Source organism: Protopterus annectens, chromosome 9.part0, assembly GCF_019279795.1.
Source record: "Protopterus annectens isolate FY-2018-M chromosome 9.part0, PAN1.0, whole genome shotgun sequence".
Taxonomy (NCBI): Eukaryota; Metazoa; Chordata; order Ceratodontiformes; family Protopteridae; genus Protopterus; species Protopterus annectens.
The window spans coordinates 290,529,710-290,550,443 of record NC_056743.1 but is presented as its reverse complement, the minus strand read 5'-3'; the positions used below and the strand labels follow the sequence as shown (position 1 = coordinate 290,550,443).

Here is a 20,734-nt window from a genome sequence, read left to right as displayed (position 1 = left end):
CAATCAATTTCCTTCTGAACCAAAATACAAAAAAAAAAGAACCTAGCCCATCTCCACTGTAAACTGCAACAAATTTCAATATCTACTTCATTGAAAGTATTGCCTCCTTAACCACAAACATCTACCTCTACCAACTCTTTGGTCAATTACCCATAAATTTCATAACACCAGCCAATGCTCCCATACATTCATATCTAAACCAGTCTGATTGCACTACTCACTTGCCCTGCACTCTAACTCCAGTAACCACCAGCATAATAAAAAAAAACTACCTCTTAAACTGAAACTAAGTCCCACCTCCTCCAACAACCTGATGGCATAGCTTGCGCAGTAAGCATCATCATGAATAGAATCTATACAGGAAAAACATGTTCCCTCCATCTGGAAAATATCCCATATCATTCCCCTACTTAAAGGGGGAAAATCAAATGAAGAATCACATTTTACAAAATTTCAAATAAAGTGTCGCTGTACTCAGTATCCTACAGACCGCTAAGAGATGACCTGTGTCTGGCATACAAGGCATCCTCTCACCCATTACTGATAGATTTACTGCACATCACCAAGTCAAATTTCATCAGAAACACTGTGTCTAGGGATCTAAACCTGTTCTTTAACATCAACAGAATGTTTTGGAGGGACACGTATATTTCGCAAAGGATGCTGCTGCTAGCAACAGACTCTACAGCCACATAAAACAAAGTACATCCCTGTCCATTTTCAACTGCAACTTAGACCTATGGATGGGAAACAGAAAATTTACCCCAGGACTGCCTCCTGTACAGATGCAGCTCATAAATCCTTTATACCATGCATGGATACCATCAAATTATCTATGCTATGTTTCCATTTACTCTCTTTATGGATAATATATAATTATCCACCAGAGGATGGGTAAGACCAATCTGTAACCAAATAAGATAGGTTATTTTAAGCACAAAAAGAAAAATTGGCTATGCTTAAACTGCCTCACAATAGTAGCTAGCCTAGTATTTACCTATGATCCTATTTCCTGCTCACTGCACTACCTTCCCTCTTTCTAAACTCATAGAAAAATGCATCTATAAACAATGTCTCTAGTATCTCCTTCAAAACCATCTCCTTACTTCTACTCAATGTGACTTTTGATACATACACAGTACAATCCAACACTTCTATCCTTGTAAATAAAGCAAAGGACTCAGGCAATATTGTCTCCTCTTTATTCCTTGTCCTCTCTAAAGCCTCTGATACAGTCTCCCACTCTAAACTCTGCTACAATTATCATCCCTTGAACTATCACCCTCAACCATCAATTGCTTCAATAGCTATCTTCCTAACAGTGAACAATGTGTAAAATGGCAAGGCTCTCTCTGTCTCTCTCTCTCTCTCTCTCTGTTTCTCTCTCTGCCTCTGTCCATACCTACCCAATCTTTCAGGCATCTCCCAAGGTTCCATTCTCTGCCCCTCCTTTTCAATATTTTCAACAACTTGTACACTGGCTCCTGTCAAACCTCAGTAATCCTATCTGCTGACAACTCTACTCTTATACACACATCTGATAAATTGTCACATTTCAAGCAAATAATGCAAGAGTTTGTTCACTAATGCCAACCTTCTATTAAATAATAACAAAACCAAACTACTCATATTCACCCCCCCCCCCCAAAACACATGGCCAAAATACTACCCACTTTAAAATCTTTTCCCTTAATTATACAGAAACTGAAGTTGCCTCCCAAATAAAATTACTAGGTGTGACAATAGAAGACAAACTCAGATTTGATCTTTATATTTACAATAATATCAAAAACACACCATAAAAGTACAGCTGTGTAAGTTGAACCTACCCTAACAGTAAATGTTCGAATGATCACTGATGTAGTATGTAAAAGGAATTAAGACCTTATCATCCAAGCAGGCATTTGAAAATGATTGCTGTTGGAGTGTACCAAACACCTCCATTCTTGTGTGTTTAGATCCATTCTGTATGGAAGCTTGTGATAAATCCCCATATCCATTTCCAAAAGAAGGGAGAACCATGGTTGCCTGGGCCAGAAGGGGGTCACCACAATAATTGTGGGGGATTCCTTCTGAATTTTAAGATGTACCCTGGATATTAGTGGAAAAAGTGGAACAGCATACAGAAACATTGTTGTCCAAAGAAAAGAAAAGACATCTGCCTTCCAGACCTTCTTGCACAGCATCCCGGAACAGAATTTTACCAATTGATTGTTCAAAGAGGAATCAAAATGGCCTATTTCAGGAACTTCCCACAGATGAATCAAATGTTGGAAGATGCCCTGATCAAATTTTCATTTGTGAGGGTCTAACCTGGTCCTGCTCAGCTTGTTTTGCATAGTTTTTCTTTGATGGAATATAGGATGTATGTAGCATAAGACTGTGCTGTGAAGCTACATCCTAATCTAACATGGCTACTCTGCAAAGGTGGGAACAGCCTGGTTCTCCCTTGCTTCATGATGGACCACGTGACTGCTGTATTGTCTGAAACCACTTGAAGAGATCATGAGAGCCAAGACTGGTTCAGAGAGTTGAATGTCTTGAGCAGGGCAAACATCACCTATATATTTACGTGCTTGTGTCTGTCCTTGGTGATCCATACCCTGTCTCTTTCATTCTTCCTGAACCTGAACTCCAAGTAAAGTCCAAAGCATCTGTGGTGACTGTGTGCTTTGGGGCAGGGAGGAAGAAGGAGAGACTTGAATTTAAGGATATCTGTTATCCCCACCAAAAGATTTCTCTTCTGACAACCTTCCCACACTGGGAATTGAAAAGATAAAGGGTGTTGATTCTCGGACCAAAGAGATTTCAGAAACCACTGAATCTTTCTCATTTGGAGTCTTGACAGGGGTATCATGAGATTCATAGATGCCATGTGATTCCAAATCCTGAGGTATTCCCTAACAATGATAGAAATCTGTGTGGAAAGCAGTGGAAACAGATCTAAACAAGGATTGTTTTTTTGTTTTTTGTTTTTTTTTTTACTGTGAAAGAAAAGATCTTTGAACTGAGGTTCTAGTTGATCCCAGGACTACAATCCTTTGTGAGGGAGTCAAGAAAAGACTTCTGACTGTTATTTTTGAATCCCGGCTTGTGTAAGAGATCTCTCACCCGAGAGAGATTTCTGGCATTTTGAAAAAGACTCGGCAAAGATAAGTAAGTCCTCTAAATATGGAAAAATGTGGAATCCCTGTAGCTTGCAATGAGCAATAACTGGAGGAAGACACTTTGTGAATACTCTTGGTACAGGGGATTTTGCAAATGTTAAGGCAGAGAAGTGATAACGTGATCCAGACCTATAAACCCTTCAGAAGCATGTGAAGTCTGGATGAAAAGAGATGTGATCAAAACAACTTATAAATCTAGTGTTACCAGGAAACTAGAAAGAGGAAGAAGAGGTAACAGGTTGTGAAGTGACATCATTTTGAGTAAGGGCACTATCCCAAACAGGTTTAGGAAAGAAAGTTCCAGAACTGGTCTCCAAGCATTTTCTTTTTTGGCACTAGGAGCATACTTGAATAAAAACTCTTCCTCACTTTGGATTGAGGTATTCTTTCTATCAGTCCTTGGGACAGCATGCAATGAAGAACTGGTGAAAACAAGAGTCTAATGAGAAATGACCCCTCTGGAAAGGATGAATTTCCTCCCACTGCTATCTGTAACCTTGATGAACACCATTTGCAACCCATTTGCCTGAAGCAATCTGTTGCCAAAGAGAAAAATGGAGAATAAGACTTTCTGGAAGAAAATAGAGCCCAGGCTGGGAGTGGGTTACAAGGCCTCTTGAATAAGTCATTCATATATTTTGGACTCTCTTTGGATTTGGGAGATTACAGACTTCTTTTTGTAGCTCCCTTGCCATTCCTTCTTAAGCATCTGTTTACCTAAATTCTGTTAAGCCTGTTTATTTCATTTTCTGCCAAAAATGGAAGAGGAGAAAGAAAATCACTTGGACAATTTGAAAAAGGAGAGCTGAAAAATCTTGGAGCTTCCCTGGATCAGCTTGCCTCTTTCATCACATTTTTGATCACCTCTGTAGCAGAAGAGCCAAACACTATATCTCTATCCAAGGGAGAATTTCACATCTCAGTTTGATCATCATCTGGAAGGTTCTGAGAATGCAGCCATGAAAATCTCCTTATAACAGTACCAGTGGCCTTAGCTATGGAAAACGTATCAACAGAATCTCTCTCTCCCTCTCTCACACACACACACATGCACACACGCACACACGCGCACACGCACACACACACACACACACACACACACACACACACAAGGATCTACTAAAATCTTTAAAGCATAAAGTGTTCTTTAGGGTCTTCATGTTCCTATATACAAAAGAGGGTCTATCCCCTAAAATACCCTTAACCTCAACTGATGCCATGAGAATGACCCAGTTTTTTTGAATAATCTGTTTAACATAACGTGTCTTAGCATTATATGAAGTAACATACCTGACCGCTGAATTTTAATATCTATTAGTGGTCAAACTACATTTACCTTCTATAAAGATAGGTTTCAAAGTTAGCCTTCAGGGTTGATAATAAATGTGGATCATATCCACTAGATAAAAAATCTTCAGTCATCTCATCAAGCTGCAAAGTGAAAAAACCATCATCGGTATTTAATCTACTCACTCTACTAAACTGAGATGTCACAATGCCCTTAAAAACATGTGGAACGTGCATACTATTATAATGAATATATCTACCAGAATATACATCCTTCCTATATACACTAGTATGGATAGCACCTTCAATTAATTTATGCTTTAAAGATTTTAGTAGATCCTTGCCTTTATCTGTTTCTGTTAATCCTGGCACATATAAGTGTTTAAATTGTGTATGTTGTTCTGACATTATTAGTAAAAATAGTAGTGTATTTAAGCATCCTGTTAGTAGTAAAATTTATAGCTTCAAGCTATCTGCAACTTGTAGTTCATCTTTTGTGGTCTACTTAGCTACTTGTGTTCTGTGTTCCTCCTTTTATGTAGGTAAGACCACTCGCAAACTCAAAGAGCGTACTACTGAACATAAGTCAGAAATTAGGAGGGGATGTGACAGAAATGTGTTATATAAGCATATGGTTATTTGTGGTAGTGAACATAAATTTGTTTTTAAAGTTATTGATGCCATTTACCCTACGCTTAGGGGTGGGGATAGTAATAATCTTTTGGAGCTTAAGGAGTATGAGTGGATACTTAGGCTCATTTCTGATCATCCTCCAGGCTTAAATAACATGGTTAGTCTTAAACCTGTGTTGGTTAGACTACAGAGCACTAAACTTTGATGTTTTGTTCTTATATATTATATTATATTATATTTTTTATATTTTTATATTGTACCTTTTTATATATCTTCTCATGTTTGTGTGTTTTAAATATCTTGTCACATGACTGTTGGGCTGCTGGTCATGTGATCATCAACCTGTATTTAAATCTTGTGATTTTGTATTTTATGTATTAGTATTGAGGAAGGGTTTTACCCGAAAGCTTTGCTATTTATAAAGTGTTTTTTCTCAATCAAGTTTTTGCTTCTTTTAAAAATTATCAGGTTTAAAATTCAATCAAAATAAAACAAAGATATTGTTAATAAACAAACAGATAACAGATAGGTTGGGGACATTCTCAAATAAAATATTTAGGAATAATCATTGACTCAACCTATAAACAATCAATAACAACTAATTATCAGCAAGTAATTAATACTATAACAAAATTAACATAAAGATGGAACACATTATTCTTTACTTTTGAGAAGAGGATAACTCTAATTAAAATGATAGTATTACTGAAGATGTTATACATCAGCCCATCATTAAAATACTTCCCCATCAAACGCAATTATAAAAAAGTTAAACTCCATTTTAATAAAGTTCTTGTGGTACCCCAAAAAACTAGAATATCCCAACATTAGCACACTTTAGGTTGGGAAGAGGGAGGTATAGCTATCCTCTAACATTGAACTACATATTACATCTATTATTATAAAAACAGTTTGCATATGGTTAGATTCTTCTTTTACCTCATGCTGGAAATCAATTCATGAAACATTGATAACACAAAGCAATTAAAATATAATTGAGCCATTTATAAATATTGATAAACATTTATTTATATGGATTACAAAAGGTTATTTACTGAAAGAAAAACACTAATATATCCACTTTCCATTTATGAATCACATTCTTACATAAATTATTTATGTAAAGGTCTATCAATAATATTGTTCCCAACAGCTTACACAAGCAGGTGTCTAATATATTTTAATACCCAAAAAGATTATAGATTTGATGGAAAATGGGCTTATACATTGGCATCAATTATTGTCAGGAAACAAAATACATTCTGCAGACTATTTAACTACAAAATATAGCACAGAAAATAGTTGGTTAGACTTGCAAACACGTAAAGAATTTATACAAGATAAATCAAAGTAGCATTCAATACACAAAATACTCAGATTCCAAAAATTCTAAAACTTTTAATATTAATAACAAATCCTCTAATAATATTTACTCATCAATCATTTACAAAATCCTAAGAATTGAATTTGTCTTATTTGATAGCTCAATCTGGTCATACTCTGCTAAAATTAATAACGAAAAATTTTTGGATAATAAAAAACTAATATTGAAATCAGCAGCAAACACACATCTTCTCCATACTGGAAAATACTTACATGGAAATTTATACATAAAAGTTTTCTCACACCTCAAAATATAGATGTTATCTATACATCAGAAAACACAAAATGTTGGAGATATGAGATAGACATTAATCCTGATTAGCAACAAATGATAATTTGTTGTAGAATAGTCCTTCCATTTTGGACTGACTTCAGAAACGTTTGTAGAGCATTGTGGTCAGATAAGTCTAACACCTCAGATTCTCTTATTTTGTTTAACACACTTATACCATAAATGATTCCAGTATCAGAAATACCTCTTCATTGGAGCATTTTAGCAATACCTAGAAAAATCATCACAAAAAAATTGGAAAACAAAGACACATATCTCATTCAATAATGAATTTTCGGTTTAGTAAAATCAGTAGAGAACCAAAAATGTGGCACATAAATTATTTCCTTGGGAAAAATTACAACGCTTATCATATTAGAAAAGTATTAATTATATTAGAATTGTTTTTAGTATGTGCATAGTTTCATGAAATTGTGTAAATGATTATTCTTTTGTTTTAAAATGAAATAAAACATTAAAAAATATGTTTAAGAGTTCTTTCTGATTCTTGATGTACAGTGAAGCAATGTGTAGGACAGAGTGGTATTTGCAGTTAGTTAAAGAGTGAGCTTATTGGATAGACAGGGGGTACGCAATGGGATCATGGTGTCCATTGGAGAGAACAGGAAGATAAATGCATATAGGTGGTGGGGGATATTATGATGACAGACTTTCTGGCAGTATTTGACTCCTTAAATCTATGTGAAAAATAAATGTTAGTTCAAGAATGCAACTATGAGCATTTTTAGATCAGGCACATTGGGGAGGAATGATAGAGGTAGAGATGTAGAAGCCTAAGATATAAAGCTACAAACAGTGGAAAGAACTGGTATTAAAACACAGTTACTATAAAATATTTATATTAATTGACAGGGAATAAATGAGAGCAGGATGAAGGAAGAAATATGCTAGACTACTATGTGTCATTTCTGCAAGACTTATGTGGCACTTGAAACTGCCATTCCCCTATAAGCATTGTTTCTTTACCCATTTCAAATCATCTTTTAAATGGCAATGGATACCGGATTGCTTGCACCAAAAGGTGATGGCATTCCATTAGGATTGTTCAAGTTGAGAATGTGGAAATGGGAAATATATGCAGTTTTTTTTATCCTGTCCTACCAGCTGAGACATGGGGCATCCTTATTATGTTATGGTAAATTAATATTTGAGGAGGTCTCTTCAAACAGATTTCAGGTGGATTCTGGAGATTCCTCCCTGTTATCTGGGGAAATGTGGTTTAGAAAGGTAAGCTAGGGCTCAGTTCTAGCCAACCAAATCATCAGTAATTAAATATAGATGTACATACCACCCATTGTTGTTAAATACCATAGTCACTTTCCATATAAAGTCTGAGGTTATTACTTTTTAACATTTTAAAGAAGATACTAAGGACAGTGTACATCAGTCAGATAACAGTAAGTAGGTTTGCTGGACTGCAACAGTTGGTGACGTATTACCCATGGAGTATTCACCTCCTCCATGAGCTCTACTTTCAATGCATTTTTCTTCTTCTAGTGCCAGCTGGCTCTTGTATGTGTAGCTTGCATGTCAGGGCAGGAGGTCTTCTGGTGTTGTTCCAGTGATTGATAAAAGGAGGATCATATATTATTTGTTCATGTAGATCGGCTTACTATATTTTCCTTATAAACATTTACCTGTTTGGTTTGTATGTTATGTATGGCATTTATGAATATGAGTCTGTGACATATACAAAGCTGTAGCAAAATCAAAAGAACACTACTGAAGAACACTCCAAAACCACAGAATAAGAGTCTGACACATATGCAAAGCTCACAATCTGTACACTTCAGATGCTTGATTATACATTATATAATAAACAGTAGTTGATGATATGCAAATAATTTGCTTACTTATGCAACTCCGTGTATCAAAAGTCATATAAAAGGATTCCAAGGAAATATTTCTTCCTCTCAGAAACCATTCTGCTACCCAATAAGATTGCACTAAAAAGCAGGAGTTTATTCTGTGGCCATGTCTCTCCATTTGCTTATGATGGCAATACAGTCAGTTTCTCTACATTTTCCTTCACTTTGCAGCAGAATCAGATTTTCTTTTTTTCGTTTTCAGTGACTCTTTGATGTTTTGACAGTTGTTATCTCATAAATGGCCTTTTAATGTACCATCAGAGTGGAAATCTATTGTATCACACATCTTTTTCAACCGGAATAGAGTTATATTCTTTTTCTTTACATGTTAAATTCTTAAAAAAGCAAATTAATAAGTTTTGCTCACTCATTTGCTGAACTCATGAATGCATGCAGCTTTCAGCCATGATTCAGAAACAACAGAAAACAAAATGTACAAGAATGTAATATTACTATGAGACACTCAGTAAGTCAAATGAGATAAAAATTATTATATTTATGTACAAAATACAAAATGAATATTTTACCATCTGGGTGAAGTCTGCAAAAACTGAACTGAAATCAAGAGACAAGCTAATGCAGCTGCAAAAATAGCATCATAATCAAGGTAGTAGACTTCAGCATAAACAAATTAAAAAAATCATTAAGTTTCCATTGTTGTAAAGCTTGATACTTCATTTATACAGCACTGGCATCTATCTAATCCCTAATTAGATATAATGATGTTATATAATACATTACTATTATGTAATAAAGCCAGTTGCTGTTGCTAGGCAGTTCATCCATAGATTGTGTAAATTCTACCTGCTGCTTAGGCTTGCACTCTAATAGGATGTTATTCTGTGTTTGAGTTATGTATAATCCCTAATTGTTTTATTCATACCATCTAGTGATAAGTGTGCAACAGACATTAGGATTATTTATTCTTACTGAGCTGTGTTGCTTGGATCAGGAAAATCAGAATATAGGTCATAATTTATATTGGCATTTTTTTATGTACATTACCCTTTGCTGTCTTGATGAGTTTTGTCCAAATAAAACTTGAATATTTTTTTTTAATTCAACTTACATATGAACTGCAGTCCGTCTCTGCTCACATGAGCAGCATTCAGCTGAGGGTTATCTTTTCTCTGTTTAGTTTATACTTAGTTTAATTCAGTTTCTCTGCCCCTTTCCTTATTTCTCCACAAAGAATCAATCTTGTGGAATGTCTTTCTACAAAGGACTTTATCCTCAAGTCTTACTAGGACAGCAGACATGTGTCCACACATATATATGCTCCTTCTTCAGATTTCACATCTTATACCTACCCTTTATGCAATGGAAAGAGTATCTGGTACTAAATTCCTTTTCTATTGTTTTTTAAAGTATTGAGGCATCTTTCTTCAGCTATGGAATGCATATTACAGAAAAGTACAAACTGTATTAACTCCTATAACGGTAGACATATACTTTCAGACAGACTCAAGATATTCTGCTCTATGTTTATGCATTTATTTAAGTAGTAAAAGAAAGGTCTATGTTTTTCTTGCTGTGTAAATTCTAACACGCACCATTTGTACTCATCAATAGCATTCAGAGTTTGACTGTAGTACCTCAATGAGATATAGGTATCAAAAAGGGATGTGCTTTCTCTTAGTGGATGGTAGCAGATAAGAAAAGAGGTGGTGGTGTTTGCCAGTAGCAGCGCTAAATTTATTGAATCATGTAGATCATGTAGATAACCAATTCCTGTTTTCATGATGCAATATAAACATTAATTCCACTGTGCTAACTTGGTAGATCCCACAAAGCCTATATCTGTTTTTCAGGAAAATCCTTGGATGGTAACTGTAGGAACTCTGTGGTACTGAAACATGTCACTTAGAGAGAACAGACGAAAAGTAGCAATGGAGGGGAGAGGGTACAGATTCAGAGACAGCTAACATGCGAGGACAAGCAAAAGGATACTTGATGTTATAATAAAATAAAAGTAGCAATTGAGGAAGGAGATTAAACAGGGAGAGACAGCACACATGCAATGACAAGCAAATGGAGAAATGGTGGTAAAAGTGAATAAAAGCAGACTCATACATTTTCAAAGGTTCAGAGATAAGGCTGATACATATTCTAGTGAGAATTACTGAGGGAAATAATTAAGGGCATGGAAATTATTTGTGCAGCAGAAGTAATATGTCTCAGACTGTACAGATGAACTCATAACTACCTTTAATTATATACTAATCAGATGGAAGGAATAATCATGGAGGATCAGTTTCTTTCCTTAATATCAAAACCCAGTCCATCTTAGAAGCTATCATATGTTATTATATTTCACTGTATTTTTTTTTATTTTATTTATTTGTTAACCTGGTACGCCCAATAGATGCAAGTGTCCTTTTTAGAGGTGTTGGCTTGGTGAAATGATTTGCTCAGAGTCGCACTGCAGGCAAATGAAGGCTGAGGGAATAAAACCTTAGTCTCCCAGGAAACAGCTGATTAAAAGCCCATAGTTATGATGCAAATACTTCCTTTATACAAAAAGTAAAACCAAACTGCCTTTGGCACCATAATCAACAGAAGCTACTTCTTCCACCAAAAAAGTTTTGAATAAATGATTCAAAGTGTGTTTACTAGAATGAGTCGAATACAGACCACCTGACTCTGGGTAAATTATGCACATCATTAGAAGGTGATCAAAGAAAAACAGTAAGAAAAGATAATTTGAATTTACTGAAAGTAAACTAGAAGATACTCCTGGCATCTGTTCAGAGGAAATAAGCAAGCGTTCTTTTGTTTATATGGAGTGACTTCTGTTTGTGTGGCAATGTTTTCCATTTGTAGTCTAAATGGTGGAAAGGAGAGCCCAACTCTGAGTATAAAGTCTACTTTAGTGCAAATCAGCCCTTTTAGCACCTTTTCAACAGCTGTATGAGACATCAAGGGTGTGGCAGATCCACTTTGAGTAATTAAGTTTCCCATTAGCTACTGCCTTCCTGCCTTCTTGTTCTGGAACTGATTTTACTTTTACTTTTGGCCACTGGAGCAGCTATGTGAAAATCCCACTGCCCCTTCATGTCTTGTGTGTGTGTGTGTGTGTGTGTGTGTGTGTGTGTGTGTGTGTGTGTGTGTGTGTGTGTGTGTGTGTGTGTGTGTGTGTGTGTGTGTGTGTGTGTGTGTGTGTGTGTGTGTGTGTGTGTGTGTGTGTGTTTCAGCATCTGTGTGATTCAGGGGAGCCAGTTTTACTGCACAGATTTTTCAAAACAGAGACAAACTATGCATAACATATCTTCTTGTTTATCATGTCACTATCATTATTATTTTATCAGACGTGCAGCGAGGGCTGGTTGACATGGGTCAGCCACCTCAGGTGCATGGTGTTGGGGGGTGCAGTCAAGAGCACCAGAAACAGACTTTTTTTTTGTTTTTGTTCCTCTCCTGAATCTGAAGGCATTGCACAGATGATGTAACATCTCAGACAGTAACTTCATTTTAACTTCTGAACTTAGTGTTCAAGGGTGTAAAATGAGCTCTCTGTGGATCTGTATTTTATGGGTTTGTGAGTAGGTTTGTATATGTACGTGTGTGTGTGTGTGTGTGTGTGTGTGTGTGTGTGTGTGTGTGTGTGTGTGTGTGTGTGTGTGCTGGGAGGGAGGTAGTATGTGTGCATGCATGTGTATGTGTCATTCTACAAACCTGTTTGAAATAGCTAGAACTGTAAGCATATGCATATACAAATTACATTAATTAGGCATCCCTGATTTTCTTCCAGAGGCCCCTGTTTTTCAAGACCTTTGTCCTTGTTTTCTGCAAAGTTGAAAGGTATATCCCCTGTGCATCAGTTTAGCCTTCAAATCTGTTCTCCTAACATAAAACATTCTGCAGATACCCTGTTCTCAGCTGTAGTATCTTGTTGTGTCTTTTGGCTTTTCCTGGTTAGGGGTCGCCACAGCAGAACTCCGGTCCGCTAATGATTGGCAGTAGATTTTTACGTGCCGAGTTGCCAGCTCTGACACACAACCTTCAACGAAGGTACACCCATTCACGCATGTCTCCACACAGAAGAAGCTCTAGCTTAGAATCGAACAGGACAACATCTTACTGTGAGGCGACAACGCTACCACAGCACCTCAGCTGTAGTATCTAAACTCTGTAATTTGTATTGCAATAGATGTATATACATTATCTCACAAGATGACATTTAGAAAAGCCCTGTTAACCCACCTGTTTTCAACTTGCTTTTTGTGGCCATAATTGGAGTATGATTTAACCTCTTTGTTTGCTTATGATCCTTTCATCTCATGCTTTGAGGTTTTAAAAGTACTTGTATTATTTCTACATTTTATTATTTCAGTATACAGGCAAAATGAACTACTATGTGAAACCAAAAAAAATAATAGAAAGAAAAAAACAGAAACACACAGCAAGATTCTTTCTTCGAAAGAGACACATATGATTTAATAAATAAATGAATAAAATACCTATTCATTTCTGTATAGCTTTATTTGGGCTCCACAACTAAAACATAACACAGTATGTTTAGCAGTAAGAAACGCAACCATAAAACTGCAACCACCTAAATATGGACCCTCCAAACTGGCTCCAACACTTATTGCGTTGTAAGGGGGGACTTCACTTGCTGCCTCCTTACATCCCTGCTACTTAATACAACTGCTACCCCTTTACATTCCTACTACTTAAATACACTATCTGTATGACAGCTATATCTTAGAAAAAGAGGAATTCTCTGAGATACCTTAATCTTTATTTAAAAATGTAGAGGGCAACTTTTCTACTAGACATTCAGAAACATATTTTCTGTTTTTCACATTGCCTGCACTGATGTGTAGAATATGTTATTCAATTTGTCTTAGTTTATTATGTTAACATTTGTAGCTGGACCTGTTTTTAGTCATGTTGTGGAGCTCTTCTCTACAAGCCTCTGATGAAAATGCAATGTATCTTGTTTGATCTTCCCAAATAGCAAATAACTAGGTAAATATGTAAATGCACTTTCAATGGTTGCAATGATCCCTTTAATCAAGAATAACTGATAACTAGATTCTGTGGTGAATCCTGTGGAAAAAATCAGTAAACTAATCTTTGACTAACATCTCTTTGCATTCATTTCCATACTAGAATTCCTTCTCCCATGGTGCAAAGCAAAGAAGCCCTACATGCGACTCAGCCAACCCATGTACAAAGTAACTCAGTTGCTGGAAGGAGCGTGGAAGGAGAAAAGGAATAAGTGACTGCCTTCTGCTTGTACATCCTGGAGACAGGGAGACAACTCTTGTCATCTGCTTGGGCAGCACCTTAAAGAAATAGTAGGTATTACATCTTTGGAGTTTAGGCCTGGTAAGCATGCAGTGCATTGTGGTGTGGAAGTAATTCCCATGCTTGGGGTGATGTGTTTGCAGAGTCAGGTACATTCCCCAAGGCCAGTCTGTTTTTTCCAAATTTCTGGACAGATGCTAAAAGGTTTTGGATCTCATTTGTGGAGGAGGTCCACTAGGCTTTCTAAATGATCTGCTCCCTACTTCAGCACTCTTGTATCTCATGAGTGACTTGTCTGGTATGCCTGTCCCAAGGAATGAAAGTGCTTCAGCTCTCATCCTGGTTAAGGGGATAAACTCCACCTCGACTTATACTGGGGAAGCCGGTGAGCTTTGGCAAGAGGTGAGTGGATTATAGTGCTCCCAAGCCTTATGGCCCACTTCAATACAGGATAGGAGGTGGATTGGTGTGTCCACTCTGTAGGTCCAGTCAGTGATTTCCAGGAGGAGAAATGAATGAGTTAAGTGGGATAACAGGCAAACAGCTAATCTTTTATTTGTAACATTGCTTTTTTCCAAGCTGAAAGGAAGACGCTTTACAAAAGGTGATGCTGAAAATACAAAGTTAGTACATGGTCAATATTAGGAATAGACAAAAGGGCTAAGTTAAAGAAGACTATACAAAATCTAAATGATAAACCAAACAGACTAATGGTCTTTTTAAGAGACAAGGCCTTGGTGACCTCTAAGCATTTGTGTGGTGACCGTTGAGAAAATAATTGCTTTCCACTCATGTAACATAGGAGGAGGAATTTCATGCAAGTTAGCCCAGATTTCTTCAGTGGCTCTGTATGCGAGGAGTTAAAATTTAATTGAAATTTGCCTGTGAACCTCTGGACTAGATTGATGAAGTTTGTAAGACATTTGCCCCTGGAGATTTGCAAGTTTCAATCATAAAGAAGTGCTAGCTTTCATTTTCGCCAGAATAAAGTAGACTGTAGGCCTTCACATTGCTTTTGTGTAAATCTGAAGCTCATCCTTAGCCCCAGCTACCATCCCTCTATAAATCTACATGTAAGACATAGCAATTAAGAAAATGCACTCTGAACTACTGCCATATTCTGGATGTATGGCATCACAGCCAAAATAAATTTACACTGAACTCAAGTCCAGCCCATATATGTTTGCCTTGAAAGAATCTAGATCATTGCGGAATGGCAAGATTTCTTTTTGTTCAAAAACTGAGGGAAGTAAATCATATATAATAATGCAGATAGAGTTTTACAGGATGACACTGTCCTTTTTGATCTCAAAGAAAGACTTATCAGGCAATCACCTTGATCTCAAAGTTTGCCCAGTTTTATCCCTCGATAGATTTATAGGAGATGAATCAGTTTGTCGTCAATACTCAAGAGACAGGTTCTCAAAATCTGCTTTATATATTGTTCTTAGGTTCATAGGTGTTTACTAGGATAATGACCACAAAAGCCTTTTTAAACCTAGCCAAGCATCCCAAAACTCTGACAAGTTGTAGTACCCTTTGTAATGTAAGCAGAGGTTTGGGAGATAAAACATTTACAAGCAGGGGTCTGGGAGATGAACTATTTACAGGCTGCCAGTGTCCATTAGAGACATAAGTACCAAACCAGGCATGACTTTCCCGTTTTCCATCCAGTTGTCCAAGTTACACTTGAAATGGGTTACGAAGGAACCCTGCTTCAGATGGATGGGGAGCCTGTTCAACAAACAGAATAGTCTCTGGGATACATGCCTGTCTTTCCAGCAGGTCCTATTTATATCAGAATTGGTAAATCTGATGATGTTTGTTTTGTGGATATGCTGGACGTCCATCAGAGTGGGGTTTGAAAATGCCTTGTATGCCAGGCATAGATTTCCCATCAACAGCCTGTAGGAGACAGAATACAAGGATAGGGCCTTGAGGCAGTCTGCATTGGACATGTTACTTATGCCCTGTATTCTTTTAGTGAGGAACCTCTGTGGATGTTCCAGTTTTTGGATATGCTTGGTTAGGTACAACCAAAAGGGCACTGTACTCAATGACAGGTCTGATGAATGCCAAATTCAGTGGAAATGACTTTGTTGGACCTAGATACCATACATTTGTTTATAGGTTGTGTAAAGTAGAATGATTTCCTCACTACTGTAAACATATGATAGCCACAGGCTAGATTACTGTATATGTATGGAATGGAAATGTAAAATGGAAATGTAAATGTACCTGCCTTCACCCAACCTAATCAACGGGGGTTCTCTCTCTGGTTCCCAAGCTCTACAACTCTCATAGTTGTCTTCCTATGAGCATATCTAAGCTCTCAACAATTTCTATAGCTTCTCTCTAAGCTCTCAACAACTCCTACAGCTACCCTCACACAACCCAACCTTGTAAATATTGTAAATAGCACTCTACTGTTGATGTGTGTATGTAAAGCGTATTTACATTTTCTTAAAAGGTTTGTATGTAAACTGTTTGCACATCTAACACATATCTATTTTCCTCAAATGAAACTGTATGATCCCTACCTGCAAGCTTAATGAATTTGTTAACTATGCATGATATTGAATGCATTTATGACTAACTATTTTACATAATATTATCTTTAATATTAACTATCAGTTGTATCTAAATTGTATAATGCATCTTGGAGCGTTTCTCCCCGGGCCTCCACTGAAAATGGGTCAATTTGGCCCAGTGGGCTTCCTCAGTAATCAAATTGCAAATAAATAAATAAAATAAATAAAGTGTGTGTCCCTAAGTCCCTAACTACTAGCTCAACTCTTTGGGGTGTGTTCTCAATATGATAGTTTCCAGGGGTGGATGACTTCCCAAAGGTTACTACTATGCATTTCTTGGCATTTAGGTTTAGTTCATGGCTCTAACACCAGTTGTTTGTCTGTGTCAGCCCTTGGTGTGGAATTCAATGGCAGTTTCTAATTTCTAATCATCTGCAAATTTAATCAGCCAGAGGCCACTTACATTGGCTTTGATTTCAGAGAAGTAAATGCCAAAAAGGAGTGATCCTAACACCAATCTCTGAGGGAGTCCGCTTGTAACTGGCCTGTTTGTAGAGGGTGAATGCCCCAATTCTAACTTCCTGGGTCCTGTCTTTGAGCTATTTGTCTATTCACCCACTGACATTAGGGGTTTGCAACTAACCTCTTGAGTTTGTTAACAATGCTTGAGTGGGGTATTGTGTCACATGGCTTGACCAGGTCAAGGTTGTTAGTGTGAACCATTTTGCCCTCATCGATTGCTTTGGTGACATTCTCAAAGACATCCACCAGGTTAAGTAGGCATGACCTGCTCATGATGAAACCAAATTCAGTTGGGTACATTTTCTGGAGTTTTCCTGTGTCATTACAGATCATTTTCATTATAATTCTTTCCATGGCTTTGCATATGTGACTAGTGAGACTTATGAATCTGTAGTTTCCAAGGTCTGTCGATGACCCACCTTTGTGTAGAGGAATGACTGTTGCTGTTCGCCATTCATGAGGCACAGTTAAACAGCAATTCCAGTAGGTCATTTTTCATGCTAATTAGAAGGCATCCTGGGATACTGTCTGGGACCACTGATGCAATGTTCTTGGCTTTAGAGAGAGAGAGAAAGAGAGAGAGACAGAGAGAGAGCATTAAGGACCTGTTTCCTAGTGACAGCAGGGGAAGTTATACTTGATGGTATTTCCTGAGGGAAGATTGAGGGGAACAGAGGGGTAAATTCGGAGCGGAATTTGTTGGTCAGTAGGTTTGCTATATCTTCTGGCTTCTTCCTTTTTAATTTCTCCAAAACATTTGAGTTTTTAATACCATGACAGGAATGGACCTCATTCCTAAGTCAAAGTATGATTAAAGCTCATGAAATTAGTATTGTTTCACTCTCTGATGTCAGCCAAAAGTGCTCTTTGCAACACCCACAATGTGAACAGTAATGACTCCTTCTGTAATTCATACGGAGTTACATGTATTGGTAACATATCTAAATATGATTGTAGACTCTTTTTTTATAAGACCCATTGCTCCTACTACTATTGAAACTATCTGGGCATCTTTCTTCTACATTGCTGTTGCTTCTGCTTGCAAATCCTGATATTTTAAGACTGTGTGTCTCTCTGTGTACAGGACACTGTAGTCACTGGGGGTGCCAGTTTCAATGATCAATGCTACTTTTGTCTTCTTTTCTTACATACATACATACAAATATTTCAAGCATGGGCATTAATGCTCTTCTAACTTGCCAATATACAAAAACACTTGTTCCCATAATAAGTGTCTAGGCTGTTCTTAAAAATATCTAAACTAGTACTTCCTTTAATGTAATGTGGTAGTCTGTTCCATGCATCAGCTACTCTGTCAGAGAACCAATTAGTACACTTCTCATTCCTATAGAATATTCCACGTAGGTTGTCTGATGATTCTGTAATACTTTTTGATAACCCCAAACATTCCCTGAGGTAGTTGTCTCTAAATGCCCTATATACCTGAATAAGATCTCTTCTTAGATATATGATTCTTTTGGACCACTACATTTGGTTGTCAAGTGTCTGTCTTTTGAACTGTTGGAAATGGATGATACCATGCGATGTAGACTTCATCATTTTCTATGATGCTTTGTGGCTCATGTTTCCAGTGTTTTTCAGCCACTTCAGTACCATAATGTTTGTACAATCAACAGTGCAGCAGTCTTGCCACATTATTATGCCTTTCAGTATGCAGTCCTTCTGCCATTAGTGTGTTGCAACCCTCAATGACATGTGCAACTGTTTCCAATTCTACTTTGTAAAACCTACATTTGGCTGTTTCTCCCATACTTTGGATTTTGTAAACCAACGTGAACGTAGCCCACTATCTTGTGCCACCAATATTAACCTTTCATCTCTTGGCTTGAATTTACCACTCTTTAACCATTCCCGCATTCATTCCTGATCAACATGAGGTTCTTCCAGAAGTTTTCTATACTTGCAACTATATTTATGCATTTTCCACATTTCTTGTCTTCTCATCTGGTCCTTCACCTTATATTCTTTCTTTTGTTTTTTGGCACATTCAGTTGCTGCCTGGTTTTTATCTACTTTTGGTTTGATTTCCATTCCTGCTTGATGCCGATATGCTTCTGCTGGATTAAACAGAGAACTCATCTTAGATTTATTCTCCTCATGTTTCAAAACGTTCACTATGTTTCGGTCTTGTGAGGTCAGCAGATATGTATGTTCCACAACTGTAGATCTATACATGTAATCAATTTCAAGGAGGCCCATCCTGCCTTCAGAATGGGGAATATATAATCTTGGTATGCACTGATTTTTAGAAATCATTTAATGAGCATGAAGCATCTTTCTTGTTTTCCTGTCTAATCTATCCAACATGTTTTGGGGCCAGGCAATCACTCCAAAAATGTAAGTTAGGACAGAAAAAGCAAATTTGTTTATGAATTGGAATTTGTTCCTTCCTAGATGTCAGTGCTGTTTTCAGGATTAATTTAAATCTTCTAAAATATTTCTTACTAAGTTCTATTTGCATTTGTTCATGTTTCATTGTTGATCCTTCATCAGTTCCCAAATATCAAGACACTCCTTCTTGCTCAAGTTCTTTTACATCACATTCTTGTCCTAAACTGATGTTTTCCTGGTGTTGCAGTTTTCCTGCTTTAAAGGTTGCTTTTGCACATTTATCAAGACCAAATGACGTTCTTATATAATCTGAAAAAGTTTTGTCAACTTGCAGTTGTGCTTTCAGTTCCTCATCTGATGAGCTATACAGTTTTAAATCATCAACAAAGAGAAGATGAGAAGTCTTTATACTTTGTTGTTTTCTAGGAGACAAATTATACCCATGGCGTAAGCTGTTAAGTAGACAGCTTAATGGGTTAAGGGTAAGGGAGAATAGCAGTGGTGACAAAGACACGCCTCGGAATATCCCCCTTTAAATTTTTATCCCTTTGATAATAATTGTCCTTTATCGTGGCTTAATTGCAATGTGGTCTGCCACTGTTTTATGGTCACTGTAATGTAGTCGATCAGTGTAGCATGTATATTATACATTTTAAGCACTCTTTTATCCATGAATGTGGAATACTATCAAATGCTTTTTTGTAGTCAGTCCATGCCATACTTAGATTCTTCCCCTTTTTACAGTTCTCCACTATGACTTTATTTAACAACAGATGATCCTTTGTTCCATATGACTTTCTTTTATTGCCCTTTTGTTCTACTGCCATAATTGAGTTTTCTTCTAAATGGCAATAAACTCTATCGGCATCAATTCCTGTGTATAGTTTGTACGTCGTCGGAAGACAAGTTATTGGTCTATAATTCTTAGGGTAGCTTGCAGTTTCAGTCTTAAGTAGAAGCATTGTTTTTCCTGTTGTTAGCCAGGCTAATGTCTGTTCGGGGTATACATATAACTAGTTCTTACTCATGGGTAAATCACCGTGCAAAGATGTTAATACTTTTAGCCAAAAGATAGGTACTGCATCTGGGCCTGGGGTTTTCCAGTTAGAGGCTTTTCTTAACTTTATTTCAATCTTAGGCTGTTACTTCATCCCATTTCATATCCTGTACCTTTAAACTTCTTATTCTTTTTTTACCTTCTTCTATCCATTTAGCATCTTTGTTATGTTCCACAAGATCTTCATATATATTTCTCCAATATGTATCTATTTCTTCTTTTTTTGGTGGTCTTTTTATTCCTTTTACCGTATTTCCCAGTTCTCTATAAAATCTTTTTGGTCATCAATAAATTTCTTATTTTGTACTTTTCCTTTATATTTATATCTTCTAAGTCATTCTGCCTGTGCTAAAATATTTCATTTATTTGTGATAGTGCATAATAGA

The 20,734-nt window shown here is 36.8% G+C and overlaps 1 protein-coding gene across 2 annotated transcripts in view; it reads right to left on the bottom strand.

The window, feature by feature from the left end:
* OTOG (otogelin) overlaps positions 1 to 20,734 on the bottom strand; it is a 2,079,396-nt gene that overhangs the window by 546,479 nt on the left and 1,512,183 nt on the right. The window lies entirely within an intron of this gene.